Source organism: Chlorocebus sabaeus, chromosome 11 (assembly GCF_047675955.1).
Source record: "Chlorocebus sabaeus isolate Y175 chromosome 11, mChlSab1.0.hap1, whole genome shotgun sequence".
NCBI classification, from domain to species: Eukaryota; Metazoa; Chordata; class Mammalia; order Primates; family Cercopithecidae; genus Chlorocebus; species Chlorocebus sabaeus.
This window is the reverse complement of record NC_132914.1, coordinates 126,774,766-126,794,009: the sequence shown is the minus strand read 5'-3', so window position 1 is coordinate 126,794,009 and position 19,244 is coordinate 126,774,766. Positions and strand designations below refer to the sequence as shown.

General features: G+C 41.8%; 1 protein-coding gene across 1 annotated transcript in view; it reads left to right on the top strand.

Moving 5' to 3' along the window:
• TMEM132D (transmembrane protein 132D) overlaps positions 1-19,244 on the top strand; it is an 839,174-nt gene that overhangs the window by 320,504 nt on the left and 499,426 nt on the right.

Sequence of the window (19,244 nt, the reverse complement as noted above, 5' to 3'; positions counted from 1 at the left end):
GCTGGATGCTTCCTGCCCTTAAACGTCAGACTGCACGTTCTTCAGCTTTTGGACTCTTAGACCTACACTAGTGGTTTGCCAGGGGATCCTGGACCTTTGGCCACAGACTGAAGGCTGCACTGTTGGCTTCCCTAATTTTGAGGCTTTAGAACTTGGACTGGCTTCCTGGCTCCTCAGTTTCCAGAGGGCCTATTGTGGGACTTCACCTTGTGATCGTGTGAGTCAGTACTCCTTAATAAACTCCCTTCCATATATACATCTGTCCTTTCAGTCCTGTCCCTCTAGAGAACCCTAGTTAGTACACTTGGCTCATGGTTCTGCAGGCTTTGCAAGAAGCATGGCACCAGCATCTGCTTTTGGTGAGGACTTCAGGTGGCTTTCACTCATGGCCGAAGGAAAAGGAGAGCTGGATCTGTAGAGATCACATGGGCAAGAGAGGAAGCAAGAGAAAAAAGGGGTGGGGTTGAACTCTTAGCAGTCATCTCTAGAAAGAACTCTCGAGGGAACTAATAGAGGGAACACTTACTCATTACTGCAAGGATAATAGCAAGCCCCAATGATTCAAACACCTGTCGGCAGGCCTGACCTCCCACATTGCAGATCAAATTTCAACATGAGGTTTGGAGGGTCCGATATCCAAACTACAGCATTTGCCACTAATGTTGTCAGTGCATTGCAGAGTAATGCCAATTGAGAAAACTGGTACAATTGATTGCTATCACTATAAATTAATCATTGTCTGATGTCAATTTGGAGGTATAGAGTTTCGTATCAGACTCCTGCCCATGATTTGAAATTTCTGAATATCAGTGATGAACTATGTCTCTAATTTATACTAACAGGATAAAGGTCAGAACAAGTAGTGATTATTATTATTATTATTATTTTTGGTGAGACTGAGTCTCACTCTGTCACTAGACTGGAGTGCAGTGGCGCGATCTTGGCTCACTGCAGCCTCTGCCTCCTGGGGTTCAAGCAATTCCCCTGCCTCAGCCTCCTGAGTAGCTGGGGCTACAGGTGCACGCTACCATACCTGGCTAATTGTGATTTTTAAAGGATCTCAGTATTTGTTTCTATAGGTTTTTAAGATGATACTCAAAAGATGTAGACTTCTGTTACTAAATGAAGATGACTGTAGATTCCTGCAAACCTTCCTTCAACTTTTATGTGGGGAACATTCTTTAATGACACAAGACATTCATGTTGGACACCTTTGGGCGCTATTTCAAGTTCTCCCAAGTTCAACTCAAATCCAGGCATGGATATGGTGACCAGTCCTGTACAGGCTTCAGCTAGATGGGTGCAGGTATAGTCTGATGGCTTCACATTTCACTTACATGCTGTGTGTCTTATTTTCGACCTGAGTTTTTTTCACCTTGAAGAAAAGGTGTGTGCATCCCAGAAAGGTGGAGGAGTAAGTGCTTTCTGGGACAACCTTGACTAACTGGGGAGCTAGAGCCAAGAGATAAACATCCTTCCTTTCCTTCCTCAAGAGGGCAGCTCTGCATTGACCCCTTAAGGCCTGTTGGGAAGTACCATGGACCAAGTAGCCACTTACCTCTTTGGACGGTCAATATGATGATGTGTCTTGTCTTGACTCTCCCTCTTTCTCTGTTCTTGCTAGTCTCTCTCCCTCCTGCACCCTGAGATCATGTTTCCGAATAAACCACTCATACCCAACTTTACCGTAGACTTTCCCTTTGGCAGAATCCAGGCTCATGTGTCTCTCACTGTGGTGGTTAATATTGAGTGTCAACTTAATTGAATTGAATGATGCAAAGTATTGTTTCTGGGTGTTTCTGGATGTTGCCAGAGAAGATTAACATTTGAGTCCAGGGACTGGGAGAGGAAGACCCACCATTAATGTGGGTGGGCACCATCCATTCAGCTGCCAGCATGGCTAGAAAAAGCAGGCAGAAGACAGAAGGAGCAGATTTATGAGTCTTCCAGCCTTCATCTCTCTCCTATGTTGGATTCTTCCTGCCCTGGAACGTCAGACTTCAGGGTCTTTGGCTTTTGGACTCTTGGATTTACACCAGTGGTTTGTCAGGGACTGTCAGGCCTTCAGCCACAGACTAAGGGCTGCAATGTCGGTTTCTCTACTTTTGAGGCTTTGGGACTCAGACTGAGCCACCACTGGCCTCCTGGTTCCTCAGCTTGCAGATGGTCTATCGTGGGACTTCACCTGGTGGAAGTCAATTCTCCTTCATAAACTCCCTTTCATATATACATATATCTGATTAGTTTTGTCCCTCTAGAGAACCCTGACTAATACACTAACTAAAAACAAAAATCTCTGTAAATTTTAAGGACATGTGAAAGAAGGTAGGTTTCGTTGAGATTTCAATTTTCTCTTGTGGCAATATTGCCCATACATTCAATGTTTCTCTCTTTACGAAAGGCAGCTAATAGGATAGGATCAGCATTCATGGTTCAAAAGCATTTTTCCCTTGGAAAATGGTTTTTAATATTAAAGAAGCATTCATTCATTTATTTCTTTCAACAAATATTGAACACCTACTATCAAGTACTGTTCTGAGCCTTCAATGGTAATAAGACCAAGTCCCTGTGATGGTTAATTTTTTATGTGGTAACGTGACTGGGCCATGGGATGCCCAGATAGCTGGTTAAACGTTATTTCTAGGTGTGTCTTTGTGGGTTTTTCTGGGAGAGATGAGCACTTGAATCAGTGGACTGAGTAGAGGAGATCTCCTGTCAGCAAAGTGGGTGAGTGTGCTCCAACCCATTGGAGGTCTGAATAGAACTAGAGATTGAGAAAGGTTGAATTAACTCTGACCAGCTGCTTAAGGTGGAACATCAGTCTTCTCCTGCCCTCATCACTCATGGCTCTCAGACCTTCAGACCCAGCCCAGAAACAACACTATCAGCTCCCCAGTTCTCTGGCCTTTACGTGATATCACCACCTTTCCTGGGTCTCCAGCTTGCAGATGGTAGATCGTAGGATGCCGCATCCTCCAGATTGTGTGGGCCAATATGCCAATACTGCATAATAAATCTCTTCATTTATATGTGTGTGTGTGTCCGCGTGTGTATTGTGTGTATATCTATAATTTTAATATCCCCTATATATAATATTAGTCATATATACATGTATACACATACATATGTATTTAAAAATTTGTATTACTCAGGGTTCTCCAGAGAAACAGAACCAATTGGATATACATAGAAATATGCAAGGGAATTTATTACAAAATTGTCTTACATGATGATATTGGCTGAGAAGTCCCACAACCTACCACCTGCCGGCTGGGGCCCTGGGGAAGCCTGGGGTGCATTCATTCTGAGTCTGAAGGCCTGAGAGCTAAGAGGGCTGCTGATGTAACTCCCAGCCTGAGACCGAAGGGTTGAAGACTGAGGACGGAGAGAAGAGGATGCACTGATCCAAGTTCTGGAATCTGAAGACCTGAGAATCAAAAGCTGCAATGTCTGAAGACAGGAGAAAACAGATGTCCCAGCTCAAGAAGAGAGCGAGATAAAATTACCCTTCATCTGCCTTTTTCTTCTGTGTTGGCCCTCAGCAGACTGGATGGTGAATTGGCGAGGATGATCTTCTTTACTCTGTCTGCTGATTCAAATGCTAATCTCTCCAGCCTGTAAACACCTTCACAGACACGCCCAGAATTAATGTTTTATCAGCTATCTGAGTGTCCCTTAGCTCAGTCAAATGGACACATACAATTAACCATTCTCTCTCTCTCTACACACACACACACACACACACACACACAGAGTGGACCTTTGAACAACACAGTTTGAAACGTCATGGGTCCACTTATTTTATTTTATTTTTAAATATTATTTTTAAAAATTATTAAAATTGTTTAAAAATTTATTTAAAATTTATTTTAAAAATTATTAAATATTTTTTAAAATTATTTTATTTTTAAAAGTAAACATAGTGGAAATTTTTTGAACGTTTGAGACAAATTGAAAAAAGTTGCACGTGAACCTTGTGGCCTATGAATATCAAAAACTGAACGTTAGATATGTCATGAATGCAAATAATATATGCAGATACTAGTCTATTTTTAGTATTTACTGCCATAAAATATATACAAATCTAATATAAAAAGTCAACATTTACCAAATTTTGCATACACAGGCAGACCTTCACAGGGTCATTTGTAGTCAAAAGAAATGTAAACAAATGTAAAGATGCAGTGTTGAATATTTATATTTTATTTCTATAAATACAGATATATATTTATATAATTTTATATATACATAAAATTGTATGCATTTCAGGGTTCTTTAGAAAAACAGAGCCAAGAGGATATACGTAGAAATATGTATCACAACCGCATAAAATTAGCTGCAACATACGCCGCACCACTGTAGTAATTTTGTGGGCACCTCTTGTTGCTGTATTGGCAAGCTCGAGAGTTGTGAGTATCCACTGAAATCGCCGTGTGCTGCTAACCATCTTCTCATAGGCAATTCATCTCCAGTAAACTGCATATCACAATAAAAAGTGATCTCTAGTGGTTCTCAAGTATTTTTCGTTGTGTTTAATGCAATACTGTAAACCTTTGGTGACACCATGGGGCCCATACAGAGCCACTAGTGATGCTGGGAGTGCTTCCAAGAAGCAGAGAAAAGTTATGACATTGCAAGAGAAAGTTGAATTGCTTGGGATGTGCTGTTGACTGAGGTCTGCAGCTGTGGTTGCCACCATTTCAGACAGACAATTCATCTTGTAAACAAATGACACAAACATATAGTATCGATAAGTACAATAAAGTGCTGGAAATGTGTTTTCTCTTTCTTATGATTTTCCTAGCGCTCTCTTTTCTCTAGCTTACTTTATTCTAAGAATACAGTATCTAATACGTATAACATACAAAATATGTTAATTGGCTGTTTTTGTTATTGGCGAGGCTATCAACAGTAGGCTATTAGTAATTAAGTTTTGGAGAAGTCAAACGTTCACAGATTTTTGAAGGTGGGGAGTTTGGGTTGGCACCCCTGACCTCTGAGTTGTTTAAAGTCAACTGCATATATATAGATATATATATGTGTGTGTGTGTGTGTGTATAATATATATTCTACATATTTGTGTATCTATACCTACACACACATATGTATATATGTATGTAAACAGATCTATGTACACATATGTATACATATATGTTTATACACATATACACATATATACACACATATACAAATATACACATATATATTTTCTGTTCTGTTTCTCTGGAGAGCCCTAATATAGTCACCATTTTCATGGGGCTCATTCTGTGAATCTATTTTAATTACAAATCCAGATAATTATTAATTGTCAAACGTTATAGTAAGAAAAACCCAAGCAACACTTAAGAAGGAATTGTTACAGTTTCGACCCACCCCATTTGGAGTTAATTTGTCAAGCAGCATTATCATGGAGATGGTCAATGTAGGTAGGGTAAAGCAGAGCTTGCACCAAAGACGCACAGGCCGAAATTGGCTCCCACATGTAAGGACTGTCCTTAAAAATACTTAGAATGGATCTATATGCAGATACAATTGAATTAACCACCCACAAATCTACAGGTTTCATTCCAGAAAAAATTTGTTCCAGAAAAATGGAATTTTTGCCTTTCATTAAATAGTCCAGCCTGACCATGAGGCCCACATTTCCCGTTGGTAGCAATTGGACTGAGCTTTCTAGCATTTACGGATTTTAGCAAAGCAGGACTTCTCAGTCTGGCACACGGATGCAGTGCTCGCTGCTTTCTCTTTGATACCCAGTTTGTTTACCTTACCAACCAGCCCGGGTAATCACTTCAGGTTTGGCCATCGCAGTCAAGGATATCTTCACGTTATTTAGGGAGAGATGTCTAACACCGGCACGCAAACGAGTGTCAATAAATTATTTCAGCAAACCGCCTCTGGGGAGCCATAATAACGTAGAGGCCATCAGCCATGCTGAGCAGGACCAGCGGGATGACGTGGTGCCGGGGATTGAGGGCCTGCATTCCACTGTTCTTCTGCAAAGCATCTTCATGTGTTCCAGGTGGTAAGAGGCTCTCCTTAGACTCAACATGTAACACCGAGCAGATGTGATGAGAAAGTGAGCTGCCTTCCTTAGGAGCGTTGGCTGCCTTGTCTCTCTGGCTGAGTCTCTGCAGGCAGAGTGCTTGGTGTGGAGTTTTGGGTGTCTGCATGTCGTTTTCCCTGGCAATCCGGCCGCTTCTGAGGTTCCATCATTTCGACCTGGCTGCTTCCTTAGTTGGAGGTCTTTCTCATTGACTTTATTTTGTATTGCATCGCCCCATTTGATATCTGAGAACACGGAGGGGCACAGCAAACCGTAGATTTCCCGATTGTTCACGTGTAGGACCCGCTGTGATGTGAAGAAGTCCTGAGCTGGATTCTTGGATTTTCCTCTCACTGTGGCTGCTGACTGCTTATGTGAGCCTGGACACTTCACCTTTCTTCTTGAGTTTCAGCTTTCTCTCCACTCAAAAGCACGTTCATAACATCTGACCCCTGTGCTCCTCACCCTTGTTCAACCACGTAATAAACACGAAAACGTGAAACGCATTTTGCTTTGCGCACAATCGCTGCTCTTGCTAATGTAGCATCGTTTCACCCCTCGTCAAAACAGAAATTCAAATTCTAGTGCATAGGATGCCTTTGCTCTCTAATTGTTTTTTAAGTTTTAGGGTTTTAATATTCCCAAAGATTCTGATTCAGAATAGAGGAAACGCAGCGTGTATATTTCCTCCAGTATTTTATTACAAAATATTTTAGACATGCAGTCATGTTGACCAGATTTTACACTTAACACCCATACAACCATCACCTAGATTCTGTAATTAACATTTAAACCACATCTGCTTCATCACATATCTATCAATCTGTTCATCCTCCTTGCATCTATTAATCTGTCTTACTTTTGATGTATTTCAAAGTAAGATGCAAACATGAATATACTCTACCCAACTATTTCAGCATGCCTCTCACTAACTCGAGTTTAATGTTTGTTCCTCTTATTGTAAACGTTACACACAATGAAATGCAGACACCTAAAATGTACCAATTGATGAATTCCAACGCATACAAGCTCCGACTGAGACAAAGATCATTACCCTGGCCCCACGGAGTTCCCCTGTGCCTCTCCTTAATCAGTTCCCGTCCTTAGCCAACAGAGGAAATTTTTGCTCTTTTTTTTCCATCATAGAGTAGATTTGCCTTTTCTAGAGTTTCTTATAAATGGAAGGATACAATATCCATGCTTCTGTGTAATACTTCTTTCACACAGAATATTCTGAGGCTCATCCATGTAGTTGCATGTAGAAGACACTCTGTTACCTTTCCCTGCTGTGGAACTTTTCATTGCCTGCCGATGCCATCAACTGTTTATGCATTTTCTTCTTGGTGGACACATGGGCTTTTTCTAGTTTGAGGCTACGCTAAATAAAGTCATTATGAATATTTGAACAGAGAAAATCTACATACAGTCACACATCCAAATTACCATGATCCACAATTGTACTTTAAAAACTATCATTGGAGCATTTGGACTCTAGAATTTGTCATCAGAGAGATCTAATGATCCAAGGGCAAATTCTACCTCTCCCCACTGACTAACTGGGTGAGCTCACACGAGTCCCGTGACCTCCCCTGGTCACCTTCTGAGATGCATGGTGAATGCTCCACACTTGGAAGCTGCTAAGGCGAAATGATAAGCATGGATGAATGTCATCTGGGCAATGGATGCATCAAGCCTCCCTCTTCTGTCAGGTCTGGCTTCTCAGGCCTCTGAAAAATAGGAGCTTTCATCTCAGCTCTCCCTGGAGTGGTCCCCTGTGGACTTCCTCTCTGGCACCCTCTACTCATTCCTCATCCCCGGCCAGGCCCAGAACCATCCTCACCGTAGCAAGTCCAGCCCAGGGGCTGGCTGATGAGCCCTGGGAGAGATGTCTTTGCGTAGGCGCAGGGTCTCCATGGCTGCCCCCGGCTGTGCAGTCACCCGGCACCACGACACAGAGCTGCTTTGCTCTCCTGAGTCCACCAGATGGATTTATTTATTATTTTTAAGTGTGTAGCATATGAGTAATATTCTAAGTAACATCTTTTCAATGTGTCTAGCTAACCCTTCATTACCTACATTGCATCCATTCACTGAAATAACAGTTCTCAATGAAGTATAGAAGTCACATTCTAAGAAACATTTACAAAATTAATTTAATTTTCATCAGACTGATTTTAAAAAGAAATTACTTGAAAGCCATGAAATTGGCTTTCCTCGAATCCAAGGAAAAGAATCTAAGGAGTAATTATTTCCAAGCAGAGGTACTGGGGTTAGTGCACTCCCAGGTTAGAAACAGACCCTCTGGGCTGGGCGCGCTGGGTCACACCTGTAATCCCAGCACTTTGGGAGGCCGAGGCAGGCAGATCACTTGAGGTCAGGAGTTCGAGACCAGCCCTGACCAACATGGAGAAACCCCATCTCTACTAAAAATACAGAAATAACTGGGTGTGGTGCCGCATGCCTGGTAATCCCATCTACTCGGGAGGCTGAGGCACGAGAATTGCTGGAACCTGGGAGGCAGAGGTTGCAGTGAGCCAAGATCATGGCACTGCACTCCAGCGTGGGCAACAAGAGTGAAACTCCATCTAAAAAAAAAATTAAAAAAAAAAAAAAGAAAAAGCAAAGAAACAGACCCTCTGCCCTCGGTGCAGGCCTGCCTGCTTCCCAGATCCCGTCTCCCACTTCCCATCTTAGACACTGTGTGGGACACCATGCACCGTGCAGGGCAGGCCTCCCTCTGCCTGCCAGCTTCACACAATTCAACAGGCGGCGTTAAGGCAGCGTGACCTTGTTCCCGACACCGTGCACCATGTGAAGCTTCACTCACGTTTGTTACGTTGCCTTCTCTCAAATCTATGTGACTCCAGTTCACCTAAAATGTGACTGTGCCCTGTGTCTGAGTCAGTGTGGATTCCACTGTGTGTTGTCGGGAAGGGGCAGTGGGGCCCGTTGTCACCCACAGGCAGCAAAGGCTCCTGTAGAGGGGAGTCTGTCATCCTAAGTCCCTGCAGTGTGAGTATCTGCGGATCAGGTCACCTCTTGATAGCCTGTTAGCATGCATTGCACGGACACCTTGCTGCTTTTACACGTTGCATCTAACAAATGAACTTTATCCTCATTTCCCAATAGAAAGCATTAACCCTCTGGGATTGTACTGTCTAAAACCCATAATCAGGAAGGAGCTTTTGCTTTTTTTTTTTTTTAAAAAAAAACTTTTCTTTATTCACAATGGTCTTTAAAAAAATCTCTAAATATTTTCTTTCTCTAAGGTTGTGTGTGCTTTCTTCCCTTTCCATTGGGAATAGCAGATCAAAAATGGAGTCAATTTACTTCTCATTGGCTACTCCCTAAATTCAGAAAGACACACTTTGGCAATGCCCCTTTTTCGAAATGAGCCCACAGCACACATGCCAGCCACTTCTGCTGTTTGTGTCTCCTCTCCCTCCATCTTCAGGTGTGTTTTAAATTTCCTTTTATTTTTTAATTTTTAAATTATTTTATTTTTTTGAGACAGAGTCTCACTCTGTTACCCATGCTGGAGTGCAATGGTGTGGTCTCGGCTCACTGCAAGCTCTGCCTCCTGGGATCAAGTGATTCTCCCACCTCAGCCTCCGGAGTAGCTGGGATTACAGGCACGTGCAACCACACCTGACTAATTTTTGTATTTTTAGTAGAAATGGGATTTCACCAAGTTGGCCAAGCTGGTCTTGAACTCCTAACCTCATGATCTGCCTGCCTTGGCCTCCCAAAGTGCTGGGATTACAGGCGTGAGCCACCACGCCCAGCCTTAAATTTCAAATTAACACTTAGATAATAAAGAGTAGCCTGCAAATAACTCCTAGCATTCATAGAGGTTTTGTGGTCACCCTGCAGTAAGAATGGGATTAAATTCCTGTTCAACAGTGTCCATCCAGGTACAGGAAGGAGGACAATCTCCTTTTGGCTACATTCAAATCGAATAGAATTACCTCTAACATATGTCTACATTCAGATGTAATAGAATTGTCTCTGACATAGTCTCCTTACAGCAAACATGATTGATTTCTGAACCATCAGCCCCTCTGCCTTCCTTGGTGACTTCGCAGCCACCCTTGGCTTCTGCATTCGTCCTGTCCCTGGCTATGTGCTGGGGGAACGTGATCTCCCAGCCCCCGTGGGCAAGTCCTTGTTTACTAAACCCATCTCAGGGATCTCCTTGTTCATGTCAATGGCTGGTCCAGTTTCATGTGACCTGAGCGAGTTCTGGGGATGTTTTCTTATTTCATAATGTGAATGCTACAGCCACCAATAACAACAATAATTGAATACTTCAGAAATAAATACGAATAACAACCACCAATAACAGCAGAAATGGAATCCTACCAGGACCAACCACCTCTCCATCTAATCTGGGCACTGTCTTTAGCCACCAGTCCAGGACCCAGATTGCACTGGAATTATCACCCCCAGCAGCAGCCCTCGTCAGACGCCTGTGGCAGTTCCGTTTGCCCTAGGGTATCTCTGAGGTGTGTGTTTCACACTTGCTCCCATAGGTCCCAGTGGGATTGACCTGGGATCAATGGGTCAACCTCCAATGACTCATTGAGGCAATTTGGTCATGAACCTGTGGTTCCTTTTAGGTCTTACTTGTCATCTTTTCCAGCAATTCTTGGATTCACCTCTTTAAAAAGCTTTCTACACATGAATCCTTGTCTCAGGCTATCTGTTTGAATGAAACTACATGAAGGCAGATATCCCTGTGGCACCATGAGATGCTTGGAACCACAACAGACGTCTTGGGACCAGGAGGAGAACCAGGGCCCACAGGCTCACATGGCAGAGAGTAGAGCCTTATTGAGCTATGGAATTGACCAGCGTTGATACTACTCCTCCTCTGGATGCTATGGTTTGTAAGAGGTTAAACCCATTATTTAAGCGACTTCTAGATGGTCTTCTGTTACTTCACGCCACAAGCATCTTCACTGGTCTGCTAATATGTGCTCTAGACTCTTGTATCCTACCACTGAACTTACTATAGCACTTCTGGTTGATTTAATCAGCCAACAGAAAACTACCAAAAATTGGTTCCATCATCCAGCTTCTTTGAGTCTCTTCCCATAGAACTGAAGAAACAGCTGGCTTTATTTGCCATTCAGCAAAAATCACACACCCCCCTGCTTTGCAGGGACTTAGAGTTGAAGTAGGATATGTCCACTTCAACTAAAAACGTTGTCTCAGTTTCCATCCACCCACCATCCAACCCCCAGTAGAAAAATTAAAACTTCTCTCCTTTTTATACGGTAGCAGCAAGTGGGTGATAATTTAACTTTTGTTTCCAGATTTCAGTTCTCAGCAGCCAGTTATCTCCCCGTAGAGCTGGGTAGAATTAGGCTGGCGCTTCAGTGGGGTCGTTTCATAAAGCCTGCAGGGTCAGCGTTGAGGGTGTTACATAAATCGGCATGCTGCTCAACCTTGAGCAGTACTTGTATTTTGTGCTTACATCTTTTGCAAATTACATTGTGAAAATCTAAATAAAATTGTGTTTACCACTTTGAATCCTAAAATGTCTTAATACTATGGTGTGATATAAAGGAGAAATGCCTTTTTTCTCCTTTGCCTCTCTATACCCCATACTTCGTATAGAGCCTAGCACACAAGAGGATCTCAATGAATATTTATATTACAGATTAAATCCAAGGAGATGGTTGCACCTACATACTTGCTGAACCTGGTGGCAGCAGTAGTACTGTAATGTCAACCTGAAGACTCTTGTCCATTATTTTGTGCCTGTGCAATAAAATTCTCCCCAGATATTCAAGTTTACCTTCAATTTGATTCCAGCTACTGGTTGCCCTGAGCATTTTTGCACTTGTAGTGCAGTGATATGATAGAGACATTGATCTATTGAGTCAGAAGATCTTTAGCATTGTGTAAGCCTATTTGAGATCTCATTGATCAGGTTATTAGGTTAGGATGCCTGTTCTCCCCATTACCTACTGCAAATCTTTCCAAATGTAGCTGTCAGCAGCGTTAGCAGTCAGCAGCTAACCATGTCATCTCACAATGAGATATTCCAGGGCGGTGGCTCTCAAAGTGTGGACCATGATCAGCAGCATTTTTTAGATGTACAAATTCTCCTGTCCCACCCCAAACCTGCTAATTCAGAAACCTCAGGGATGGGGCCCAACCTTCTGTGATTTAATCCCTTCCAAGTGACTCTCGTGGATGCCAGGGTTTGAGAGTCACTGCTCTAAGGGTGGAGATTGTGCCCCTATTTATACGGACACCTCAGCTTCCTGACCTGTGATTCCAGTTACTATAGAAATCTATGGTTAAATGTGTCCCTATGTGGTTTTCATTTATGCTGAACCAACCAAACAATAAAACCAAACAAATTCAAGTTCTCCTCAAACATACTATTAAATATAATGAATTGGAGATACCAATAAGATAGCACGAAATACAGAATAATGAACCAAACATAAGAAGTTTATGCTGCTTAATATGTTTCAAGGACCTTAAACACTTTGTTTCAGAATCACACTTCTTAGGAAATAACCTGCCTCTCCACCAGCAAGTGGGGCTGCTTACAAAAGAGAATAGTTCGATTTGAGATTTTTTGAACGCAACAGATGCATTCACGTATAATGCTGTTGATATAATACAAGATAATTCCCAAGAGAGAGACAGAAAACTGTGTCATAAAACAATGGTTTCTTAGTACTCTGGGGTATGTCTGCTCCCAAGAAATAACACTTTCCCCCAGTTCCACTCACAGGGAATTGGGTTTGTCGGTGCGTTGGATTATAGACCAAGAGGTGACAGGATCTCCTCCAGGCTGTCATTTAAGTTAGGTGTCTGGTAGCAAGTGACAGAAACATGCTCAAGTGGACTTAATAGCCAAGGGAATGCCTGCTTTGGGAAAGTGAAAATTCCAAGTGTGAGGTGGCCTTAAGGAGACTGGACTCAACACTGCAGCAGCGCACCTGCAGGAACTCTGCCTTTGCAGGTAGCTGGTGTATCCTCAGACTGCTCCTGGCATCCAAGCAGGTTCCATCTCCCTGCTTAGAGCTCCTGTAATCGACACCTCATGCAAGCCTGAACAGAATGGGAGAGAAATGAAAACTCTTTCCCTTTTTAAAATGCCCAGAACCCCTCCTTAACTGCTCACTATTTAGATGGCAATCCATCCCTAAACCACCTATGCTGGTCAGACATCAAGAGATACACGAGATATGCTGATTGGCTTAAACCAGTGGTTCTCAAACTCTTTGGTCCCTGGCTCCTCTTTTTCTGTTCAGAACTATTGGAGATTCTGCAAAGTCATTTGTTTATGTAGTTTATACCTGTAGATGTGCACCGTATTAGAAATAAAAACTGAGAAAATTAAAACGATATATTTATACATTTATTTTAAAAAGCAATTGTAAAGCCATTGAATGGTAACATAAATGATGTAACTGTATGAAAAATAATTATATTTTCCCCTCAAAAGAAAATTAATGTGAAAGGTGGTACTGTTTACAATTTTGTAAATGTCTTTAATGTCCGACTTAGCAGATACCACCTAAATTCTCATATCTGCTTTTGCATCCAATCTGTAGCAAAAACGTGTTTTTATTGAAGTATAGGTAGACTATCCAGCCTCACATATATGTGTAGTTGGAAAACAGAATATTTTAATAGCTTTATCAGATTATTGCATATATTCTTTTTTAATACTATACTAAAACTTGTCATGTGGCAGCTCCTTAAAGTTAGTTGCAATGTGGATTCTAAAATCTTATCAATAAACTTCTGGTCTATCTTGGATTTTGAATGGTTCTTGTATCTACACATGATTGAATAATATCATGAATTGGTAATTTGGAAAATATTAATTCACTAGTGATGTTGCACTTCCAAATGTTGACCCATTTCATTTTACAGTATCAAAGTCACCTTTTCTTTTAAATATCAGCACCAATGTCATCAGAAAAGCTTGCAAGTATTATTGACAAAGAGTCAAATTCTGTAAAATTTTGAAGAGATTTATTCTGAGCTCAATATGAGGACCTGTGACATAGCCCCAGGAGGTCTTGAGAAATGGTCACCAAGGTAGTCCAGCTACAAGGTGGTTGTATACGTTTTAGGGAGACATGACATCAGTCAATACATGTAGGGTGTACACTGGTTAGGTCTGGAAAAGCAGAACCACTTGAAGCAGGAGTTTCCAGGTCATAAGCAGATTCAAAGATTTTCTGACTGGCAATTGGTAAAAAGAGTTGTTATTTAAAGACCTGGAATCCACAGACAGGAGTGTCTGAGTTAAGATAAGGGGTTGTGGGAATCAAGGTTCTTACTAGGCAGATGAAGCCTAGAGGCTTAGGTAAATAGATTATAAATATTTTTTATCAGACATAAAATGGTGCCAGGCTCTTAGTTAATTCTCTCCTCAATCAGGAAAAGACCTGGAAAGAGAAGGGAATTCTCTACAGAATGTAGATTTTTTTCCCACCAGAGACAGCTTTGCAGGGCCATTTCAAAATATGTCAAGAAATATATTAGCGGGTAAAATACTTTGATTTCTTTCGAAGTCTGCTTTCATGTTGATATCTTATTGCTACAAAGAGTCTGTTTTGTCAGTCTTACAGTCTCTGTTTTAATATTAATGCTGGTCATTTCTGCCTGAAATCCAAAGGGAGAAGAGTATAATGAGGCACGTTTGACCCCTCTCCCCCACCCCACTCCACCCCTGCTTGCCCTTTCATAATGGCCTGAACTAGTTTTTCAGGTTTAGAAGGACCTTGGCTAAGAGGAGGGGTTCATTCAGTTGATTAGATGGCTTGGAATTTTACTTTTGGTTTGCAATGCTGAGATGCTTTCAGAATCACAGTAGCAGATACCAGTTTTCCAAAAATCTAATTTTTGCCTTCAACCTGTAATTTGATCATTGGTAACAAATATTGCCAGTTTATTTGTTTATTATTTTTTGACATGACTAGCTCACTTTGTTCATTTTTCAGAAAATGTTTGTCAAATACCTAATAAAAATAACCATAATTTCTCATTCTTTTCAGTGAAAATGGTGTTCCATGAAAAAACTAGCTAGTTTAGCTTGCAACTCAGTCACCCAAGTGCTTTTCTTCAAGACAGCTATGGGAATTCAGTATGCAGTATAGTGCTATATGCATTTTGTCATGGACCAGTAAAAAGACGTGCATTCGAAGACAAATATTTGACAAAAGTAATAATGTTTACTGCATCTTCAAGGACATCCCTAAGTGAAACTGGCACTTCTCACATTGCGAGTGTGCCTCCATGACCAACACTGTCACTGGGAAGTGGGGTCCTTGGTTCTCAGTCTTCTTGGAAGAAAGAATTCAACCAAGAGACCACTCAGTAAACCAAGCAAAAGGTTTATTAAGAAAATAAGTTTCCTCTCCAAGAAAGGAGCAGGATGACCCAGCGGGGAGCTGCAGTAGCAACGGGGGTTAAGTAGTAACAGAGTTTGCTTAAAAGAGACGGTTCGCTCTGAAAGATCAGGCAGAGTGGGCTGCTGGAAACCAAAAATAAAATTCTCAGCCACCCAACCCATTGAATGGACCCCCTCCTCTCAGCCAAGGGCATTCTAAAGTTAACCTGAAAAACTAGTTCAGGGCATAATGGAAAGAGGGGCTTGCACCTGCCTCATGATACCCTCTTCCCTTTGGAATTCAGGCACAGCTGACGAGCATTAATTTTACAACACCTTAAGACTGACCAACAGGCTCTTTGTAGCAATAAGATATCAACATGACAGCAGCCCTTAGAGTTCTTTCCTGTGGTTTTTATTGGGTCAAACTCTTTCCTTAAGTCCCTGCCTCTATCTCAAGTCCCTGCTTTTGTCTAGGTCTAGTTTCCTGCTTCTGTGTGAGGTTTCCATCTTTGTCCCACCTAGTTCCCACCCAGGTTTGTGTGATTCTTCTTTACTGTCAACGGATGCACCTGCCTGGGCCGGTGATTGATAGGAATCTCATCGGATGTGGCGGCGTTGCTCCTTTGTTGCCACCCCAGGAAAGGCATAGAGCAGGGAAATCTGTACTTACTGCACTTGTGTGTCTCTTAGGAATTTCCTCTTTACCTGTTTTTCTTCTCATCAGCATGTGGCTAGCCATATTCTGACAGTTTAATCACAGAGTGAGTAATTTCTAGGCATCTTAAGGGACATTTTGGGGCATTCCTTCCTGCATAGGTATTTCCCCTCCTTCCTTTCTCAGGGGCTCCCCACTTTTCTCATACCTAGTCATCTGCCTACTCCAACAGTAAAACAATTCCTAGTGCAGTTGGGTTTCGCTACCTTCCATGGTCATGCCAGGCTGACAACAGTACCCATCATTGCCTTTGTACCATCAGTACAAATGGAAGCACAGTGACAAATGTGAAAAACATCTTGGTTTCACGGTGAAAATAGTTTTGACTTTGCAGAACCCTTGAAAATATCTTGGGGTTCCCCCAGGAGTTCACAGATATTTCATTGAGAATCCCTGGCTTAAGCCATTGAGAACATACTTGTAATTAAGAGTAGGGTCATTTCCATCCAATCCACAAGGCTTGAGAATGGCCGAGGGACGTGTTCACTGGAGAAATACAAGTGAACTGCTTTAATGAAAGAAGGGTAAAAGAAAGTTGAGTGGCAAAAATCGCAGACGCTCAAGATAACTGTCCAAGGAGACTGTGGGCTTCTTCATCCACAAAGCACTTAAAGAGGAGGGAAAAGACAACCTTGTCCCAGATGATTCAGTGATTTCCTTGCCAGAAGGCAGCAGGTCGTCATATAATGTTCCTTGTAGTCTGTTAATTGTGTCAGATCTTATGAACATGCAGAAACTTTCTGCCGTGTGTTTTGCAGGAACTGTGCCACATGACGTATCAGAAAAATCCCTGGTTTTGTTTTAATACATTTGACAAGTCAAGGAGACTTAGATTCTAAGACCAGAGCTGCCCTTAATTAGCACCTGGACTTTAGGCATGTCATCAACTTTGAGTATCAGTTCTCTCCTCTGTATAAGATTTAGTGATTACCTAGGCAGATCAGCTAGGTGCTCACTGCAACTGCCATGTGCCTGATACTTTGGGACTAATTAATGAAAATCCCCTGAAACGTCTTAGTTATACCTGAAATATTTTCAATGTTTAAAAGTAACTGTTGCCCATCTTCAGAAATAGAAGCTGCTTCCTATCATCCAGGAGTCTGATTCTGTCTTTGGTGTCATTTCCTTTTCCCCCAAACGCTGTCCCAAGGCTAACATTTATCTGGCGCAATGCAGTACCACCAGGTCAGTATTCACGGCCATCCTGATTGGCCCCTTAATGTATGGATTGTTCAGTATTTTTTGAATATTATTCCTGGGTGCAAGATTCCATCTCAGATGGGCGTTTTCTGTGGGTTGAGCGTTTGTCTGTGGGTTGAATGTCTGTGGGTTAACCCTCCCTCTTGTCTTCCCCACAATCCCAGATCTTCTTCCAGCGAGGTTGTCCTTCCTTCAGGGTCCTGAATATATCCTAAAAGGACAACTTTACTTGACCTTTGATGTTTAATGTGGCAAGAGCCTTGATGCACTTCAGATTTTTCAGAATGAAATCTCTACCAGAAGCATACACATCTCTCTTGTCACCTCCCTCACAGGTTGACCACAGTGCCTGATTACACTGCCAACACTGTGTGTCTAAGCATGTCTTCCCACTCTCCCCTCTTAGAAGGATTAAGAGGGAGATCAAAGAAAGAGGGATGGGAAAAGACATCCATCTATATCCTCAGCTGTGCAGAAGTGCACACATCCCCAAAGCCAAGAGCACTGAGGATCAAAAACACATAAAAGAAAAAGCTCAGGCTGTGTGCCTTCTAAAAATAGCAGAAATTTACGTCACTGTATCCCTTGAACAAGATCTCGAAGGTTTTATAAAAATGGACAAGAGAAGACAGAATAATATGTTTAAAAATGACTTTGGAGAGTTATATGTTGCAGTTATTCTCTATTGCTTACTTTTAGCATTCCAGGTGTATGTTTGGAATAAACCAAAGCACCCCCAGTCTCAAAAAAAAAAAAAAAATGTGACGATTTTATCAACATACTTGTTGATTATGTAGTACACACAAGGCCAGGGCTATCTTGATGAAAAGTATACAGATAAAGGTGCTTGCTGTTTCCTATGATAAATTAGGCCTTGGTTATATCAATTATGGCACAAGGTGGTAGGTGCCGTAATAGAATTATCTACAGAGTACTACTGGAGTACAGGGACGCTTACCTGATTTGGTCAAAGAAGAGTAAATCAGAGAAGTCTTCCCAAGAAGACTTTCTGTAAACCGGGTCTTAAAGGAAGCACGGGGTTTCTCCAGGTGGACCAAAGGTTGAAGGATATTCTACATCCACGAATAGCATGAGCAAAGGCCCTTTACCATACATAGAGCACATGGGTGATTTGGAGAGTGGCAGGGAGTGCAGTGGTTAAGTTCTTGCATACACAGAGTCTTAGTTGATCCTCACAATCATCGTGTTCTTTGGGCTAAGCAAATTGTTACCATTTCCCATATTAGAAAATCAAGGTTCAGAGACATTATGATCCAGGGAGAAAGCTGGTAAATGCCAGATCTCTGGATCTTGAATCTGGGTCTTCCATCTGCAAGAGTACAGATATTTATACCCTTCTATGAGGTTCCAGAATCCGTGCAGAGACTCAGGGCTTGTTCACAACCTCCCTGACTGAATCTGTCCTCTGTTGATCGGTTATCTACCTGTAAAATAATTTGTTTAATAACCTGATGTGAAGGAAAACTGCTTGCTAGGAAGGAATGGTGTTCGAGCTGGGTAGCTTGGTCTGCAGCAGAACTCTGGTCTTCACTAAGAGTACAGTGTGCCCCAAATCCATTACAATCTACTATGGAAGAATTTGCAAATCCATTGCCACTTTTGAAACACATGAACCCAAATATGACCTGGATCTGGTGAAATGATGAAAATCAACTGAGATGTATTATCCACACTCAAATACCTGGAATTTTGGAAAAATCCTTATTTAGCTGAAGCCCAAGTCCTTCATGAATTTTATGAATTAATCAATCTATACATGGTATATTCTATACAAAATTTCAGTGTTTCACTGTAAAATGTTTCTCAGGAAGGTTTTTAGAAAATACAGCAGTCATTAAAATAGAGTGGCATTTCTATTTCTGGAGATAAATCCACTTACGATCTGA